This window comes from Nanorana parkeri, unplaced genomic scaffold (genome assembly GCF_000935625.1).
Source record: "Nanorana parkeri isolate BGI_ZX_2015 unplaced genomic scaffold, ASM93562v1 scaffold854, whole genome shotgun sequence".
Lineage (NCBI taxonomy): Eukaryota > Metazoa > Chordata > Amphibia > Anura > Dicroglossidae > Nanorana > Nanorana parkeri.
The window spans coordinates 724742-731793 of NW_017307122.1; positions in this window are offsets into that span (position 1 = coordinate 724742).

Sequence of the window (7052 nt, forward strand, 5' to 3'; positions counted from 1 at the left end):
GGTATGTGTTCGCTCACCTCCCGATCTACTGAGCTGACCTGTGACAGTCTCATTGTCACAGGTCGGCTAGAACTATGAGGTGAGTGAAAAGCACTCACCTCATAGTTCTCCTTTAAGTTTTAAAGTGTATGTCCATCCAAAACATTTTGGATAGTGTGGGAGAGGATTAGAACCTCACTCTGATTTGTACCACTATCCAGGTCTCCATTAGGGAGACTTACCTTTTCTTCCTATTCTACTGGCCCCATTTTACCTGCTGTTGACTATTCAAGTCCATGTTCCATTTTAAGCCTGGGAGGGGGAGTATTGTTCATTGGAAACGCTTTGGCTGTTTTTGTGCAATCAAATTATGAATAATTAAAGACATTCTTGGACTTGTTCACCTTTTGGTTTGGCGTCCATTATTTCTATACCTTGAGTCACTTCCGGGTACCCAACAAGTGAGTCCTGTTTCTTTGAGAGCTGCCTTAGCAGAGCTAGTGAGTTTACTGGACAGAAAGTGAGAGGTATACTTTCTAACGGAGACAGAACAGTTTTTGGCTTGACATACACTCTAATTTCACATCTACAGACCTTGAGGAGAACTTTTATTATAACCTTTAAGCACAGTCTGACCATCATGGCTGCCTAGGAGTCTATAGCCTGACTATATGACTAATACGTTCACATCAACATTGTCTTGTAAAAGCTAGTTTGAAGTGCATTGTATTCAGAAAGCATTTACAAAGCGTTTAAAAGCTTCAAGCAGCTTTCTTGAAGCCCTTAGACTGGGTTAAAACGATTGTGGTGTGTTTAAAGCATGCACTTTGACCTACATTAGCGAGTGTGTAAACTTGCATTGTGTCATGGCATCTCATTCTTTCAACTGGGCTGTTTAAGGCACTAAAAAAGGTGCATGTTCTTATTTTCTGTAATGCAGTGCTCAAGGACACATGATAGTGCATTACCATGGTGCGCACGCAAGTCCACTGGCAAGGTGCATTAAGCCTTCATGCACAAGGGCAGCTGAGCCCATACAATGCAAGTACGTGGATTCTCCCCCCACCCAGTGCTGAGATGCTGCATACAATTACGTCCTTACACATACGCGGCTGTAACCGAGTACTTGCATGTACCAACATACAGCAGTTGACTTCTATGGGAGGCTGTATGCAGCACCTGTGGCTCTGAGGTGGAGGTGAATTAGGCCGTACAGGTTTAGCGCTTGTGTGCATGGAGGCTTATAATAATTGGCATCACAGCACGCCAACCCACAACACATATGTTACCGCAGCACAACAGTGTGAACCCAGCTGGTAAAGCACTACCATGCGTACTAGTGCCAGTAACGCACTAACATGCATTGTGGTGCACAATAAAGATACAAAGTCAACAACACCTTTCAGTCATAAGAAACCAATGTTTCGGCTCTTCACAGGGTCCCTTCCTCAAGGCAGCATAGTGATAATAAGCTTGGACATAAAACACCACCCTAGGGTATGAATGGGCTACCCTAAGGCAACGTGCGGCATAATGCTCCTCAATGCACGTGCTTTAAATACAATTGGAATGTAGACTGTAGCTTTAAGGAAGAATTTTCCTGGCATCAGCGGGCATTGAACAATCTTCAAACCATCCCAGCCTGGAATTGTGTGCTGAATCGCCATCGGGTTTAAGTTAAATCATAGTTTATTTTTTATTACAATGCTGCTTTTTAATGGTCTAGTCTAGTCTAAACATGAGTCTCAGAAATGATGTAGTGAGCGTAGGCCTTTTATGAGGCAAGTAGGCAAACTCCCAACGTACAAAGATGATCATTTTTGGAGGGCTGAAGACCACTATTTTTTTAATTTGTCATTAAGATAACTGTTAAGAACTAAGATAATTATAATACATGGCCAATGAATACATATTAAGGAGGGGCCTGCCATTTTGTTTTTTTTCGGAGGTTACATTCATGCCTCTTAATTTCTGCCTGCTGCAACTGTAGTGTGATTTAGCCCCCGTTCACATTTGTGCACAACAACAGGAGTCCCATCATCTCCTATGGAGCATGATCACATGTGATTGCTGTTGTGTGTTTCTACAAATGCTGCATGGTTCTTGCCCCATAGACTTCAATGGAATGGGGTAAAAATGCATGCACATGCGTTTTTTGGCATAACAACTGGGCTCCTCTCCTAGAGACTTCTACTCTAAACAGGCTGCAGAGGAGTAGAGAGACAAGGCTGTAGCTTGATGGTGTGAAGAGACAAGGCCGCAGCTTGAGATTGGAGTATGTGGGGCGTATAAGCAGGGGCGCCCCGAGGCCAGATGTCACCCAGCCGTGACGTCATCGCGCATGCACGGTCATCTAATTGACGCCTGCCGGCGGCCATCTTGGTGATGGACGCCGGCAGAGAGAGAAGGGGACGTTCACCCGGCGGGATGAGGTATGCTGCCGGGTCCCCTCCTCTCTCCTGACGCTGTCGGGCTCTCGGTCCGCCGAAGTTCCCCCCACCGTGCGGCCTAAGCCCCACCCCCAGTTCGGTAACCAAGCTGTGTGGGGAGGAGGAAGGGAGGAGACCCTGTCCCTCACTTGCTCGTCACTGGTGAGGCATTGAGATCGATGCCCTCACTGTTTTTTTTTTTTTGATTGGACAGTTCGGACCAATGGCGCTTTGCTATTGGTCCAAGCCATCCACAGAGATCACACCTCTAACACCTGTCAAAATCCGGATACAGCGCTGCCTGTAATTAACAGGTAGCACTCCGTCCAGGACCGGTTACACAGCGGGGAGGATTTCCCTGCTCTGTAATCTGCTAGAAGCCGATCTGAATGGAGAAAAAGCTGTCAGCTTCCGACTTGAAACTGACAGCTTTTTCCTGCATAATACTAGGTGAGGCTCTGCCGCATCTGCCTCCCCTGACCGCACGTCCCTGACTGACGCACAAGTGTGAACGGAGGTAAATGAATCTGAAACGCATCACATGGCAGCCGGGGTGTGACTGTAGCCTACGGCAGCGGAATTGGCGAGGCCCTCTGGTGAGATAACTTATTTTAATATCGTATTTTTGTAAAGTTGGTAAAAAAGGGGAAAAAAAACAGTAAAATGTAAATCCTGTGTCAAGTATTGTACTTTTTTTTATTATTAGTTTGTAAAAAAAAAAGTGACTCTGTTTCATCCTGGGCCGTAGCAGGAGCGAGAAACTGCTTAATCTGTAAAAAATAAATCAAGAAAAATGAGTCCAGTTACCTTGAAGACGTTTTGTTGGTCATCCAACTAGCTTTTCCAATTTGGAATTGATTCTGAATTTAAGTAAATTATTCAGAATTGAGAAAGCTGGTCAGATGACCAGCAAAATGCCTTTTAAAAATATACAGCAAGTCCAGTTGCCTTGATATGTTTTTTACAGACATACCATGACCTGGATGAATGAGATGAATGAGAACCTTCACAGTTGAGGAGCCGCCTTGGTAGGCAAAAGCTACTAACCTACATTACATAGTATTTGAGGTTGAATAAAGACATTAGTCCATCAAGTCCAACCTATTAGGATCTCATTCTAGGAGTACCTGTACCCCTGTATATTACGGTCCCTTAAGAAATCGTCCAAAAGTTTCTTGAACAATTCCACATTATTTGCTGAAATCACCGCCTGTGGCAGTGAGTTCCAGACCCTAACTGATCTTACTGTGAAGAACCCCCTTCGCCCCTTGTGCTGGAATTTTTTTCCCACCAATTTTAGGTGATGGCCTCTAGTTTTTGTAACGGAGTTAATTTTAAACAGTTTATCGCTAATGTTGCTGCCACCATTGAACATTTTGTACATGGAAATCATATCCCCCCTTAATCTCCTCACCTCTAATGTGAACATGATGTACCAGACTTAAAGTAGAACTGAAGCCAAAAGTTTTTTTTAGTTTTGGGTAGAGCAAGGTAGGTTATAACCACAGTCAGCTTTTTTTTTTCATCTGTGTCCCATTTGTGAGATTTCCCCTCACTTCCTGTCTGACAGCCTCAACAGGGAATGAGAGGAAATACCGCAAAAGTGAGGTAAATGCCTGGTGTTCCCAGTGGAAGATTTCCCATCTAGTCCTGTTCTGGTGAATACCCAAAATGTGGGATTTTCTTTCACTTTCAGTGATAACGTCACCATGACAAATAGAGAGCGTGAATCTCCCTAACGGGGACTCAGACAGAAATAAAAACCAGACAGGTTCTAATCCCTCTCCACTCTATAGAAAACAAAAAATATATATTTTGGCTTCAGGAAAACCTTGAGGCCCCATTTACACCAGATCCGTCGTGATCCATTGAAAATTGGATGCCAATGGAAGGTAACCGAAAAAGTGAATGGGACCAGTTCACAGCTGTCCGTTCCATTACGTTGCGCTGAAAGAAAAAGTACGACATGCACTACTTCTTTTTTCAGTGCAGCATAATGCAATGCAGCCATGTGAACTAGCCCCATTCACACCCATTCATTTTTCAGTGCCCTTGTGTTAGGATCCATTGAGAAATGGGAAAGGTACAATTGCAAGTCAACTGACCCTCCATTGACTTACAACTACCTTCCGACTGTGCTGTGAATGGGCCCTTAGTTGGCCATACACTGGCAGATTTTCATACGAAGGTTCATGAATCATGACTATGAAAAATCTGATGATGCCATCAGAGGCTTGACGAGTGTCATTGGAAATCTCCTTTGATCCTAACATTGGATTTTGGAATGAATGAAGTTTCCTGAACAAAAAACCACATTCATTGTTAGAATTTCATTCAGGACACATTTTCCATCTCACTCCTTTGATTGTCTTCGTCATTGTGGTTGAAATCGATCATCAGTTTGACCTCATTAACTATTAGAAAATCGAACGAACATTCCAGAAATTCCTCCCAAGGAAACTCGACTGGTGTATGGCCGGCTTAAGTTATGCCAACTTCATATTTGTGTATCACGAGCTGATTCCACCCAAGCTGATCTGTTTTATTCCAACATGGCAGCTGGAAAGTTGGGTCACATGCCAGCTTGCTACACTAAGGAAGAGCCCCGGGGCTTTGCTAAAATAACATCAAACATAATTCTGAGTTTAAAAGTCAGAATTCTGTGTTTCAAAGTCAGAGTGCTGAGATTAAAAGCCAGAATTCTGAGATTGAAAGTCAGAATTCTGAGTTTCAGTCTTTTAAACTCAGAATTCCGACTTTCAAACACAGAATTCTGACTTTTAAACTCTGAATTCTGACTTTCAAACAAAAAATTCTGTCTTTTAAGCTCAGGATTCTGTTTTTAAAATTCTGAGTTTGAAAGTCAGAATTCTGTGTTTGAAAGTCAGACTTCTGAGTCTAAAATACAGAATTCTGAGTTTCAGTCTTTTAAACTCAGAATTCTGACTTCCAAACTCTGGATTTGGTTTCATATTTTTTTTAGCATGGTCCCAATGCTTTTCCGTACTACACATGTTAGGAACACTGTGGCAAATAATTCAAACTAGAATTCTTGACTCCTCCCAGTTACTGCAGTCATTACAGGCCAAGCTTCTCTGATGGATTCTCCGCATTGTGGGCTCCCACAGCGAGAAGGTGACTCCTTCATAGAGGGTTCATGAAAATGGGGAAAGTCTTTGAGAGATGATATAAAAAATGAATGATTGAATCAACCAGTGTGTACTAACAATGGAAATATCTGTGTAGGGTGGAGTTGACCTTCAAACAACACTGTCAAAGTACAGCATGTGTAGTATGTACTGAGCCAAAGTCATCATGATACAGGAAAGTCATCATGATACAGGAGTACAAAGAAGAGTTGCTTAGGATAGGGGGTCAACCTGAACCCAAAAGTCTCAGCAGCCCCTCTGGCACACTCCACAACTGCCAGATGGCCAGTTTGGGCAAGTATGAGACCTTCCCTCATAGGGAACGCAACTGATTGTGTGATGGTGGATCTAATGCTGTGCAGTGTGTCCTGATACCCCGCCCACATACCCTGATCAGTCTATAAGTGACACAAGAAGTGTGGCATGGGCCACTGGACTGGAAACATGACTTGTGAGGGTGAATCTAATGCTGTGCAGCATGTCCCGATACCCCGCCCCAACTCCCAGATTGGCCTATAAGTGACACAAGGGGTGTGGCATGTGTGATGTTACCACTGGGCTGGAAACTGGACTTGTGTGGGTGGATCTAATGCTGTGCAGCATGTCCTAATACCCCACCCCAACTCCCTGATTGGCCTATAAGTGACACAGGAGGTGTGGCATGTTACCAAACTGAGTGCACAGCTGCTTTGACTATAAACTGTGATAAACACTGATGGGGATAACGGCAGCAACAGGAAATGAGGAGTGTTTTGGTTTTACAAAAAATGAATAAATCTTAATTTTAATACTAAAAAATGTCTGATTTGTTTGTGCTGTCAAGAACACATATTATCTAATACAGGGGTAGGCACCGCCTGCACCCCAGCTGTGGTATGGTAAAACTTTAAAGTCATGCCTGTGGCTGTCAGAGTCTTGCAATGCCTGAACTCCGGGCACACACATTTTCTTTTAAACATATTCCTCAATAGTCACAAAGGATATAAATCCACTAGCAGGCCCCTCCCACTACAGAGAACTACAGGAGGGGTGGAGACAAGACCAGTCACCCTGCACAAGGAGAGAGAGCAGCAGTGGCTGGTCTTTATTATAGGAAGCTCCTACATAGGGCAAAGTGCAGGAGTTGTTTCATGATGACTTATAGCACAGATCTGGAAGAAATACACAAAGTATATCTAAGAACATCACATGGTTCTTGTATTCAGACAATATGTGTTCAGCCCAGAGTTCAGTTCTAATGAGGAGTTACATGAAAAAAAAATAATATATATATACACACACACACACACACACATTACACGGCCAGCCATATTTTCTCATCATGTAGTCAGACTCTACTGCCTGCTTTGCACCATGCAAGTCGATGAGCCGATCATCTCACTGAAAACAATGCACTCCCTGTGTGGCTGAAATCTTATCACCGGAAGGTCCATCTGATCTACAAATCTCTTTGATGCAATACAAAAATATGGAACAGCAAAATGTCACATTGAAA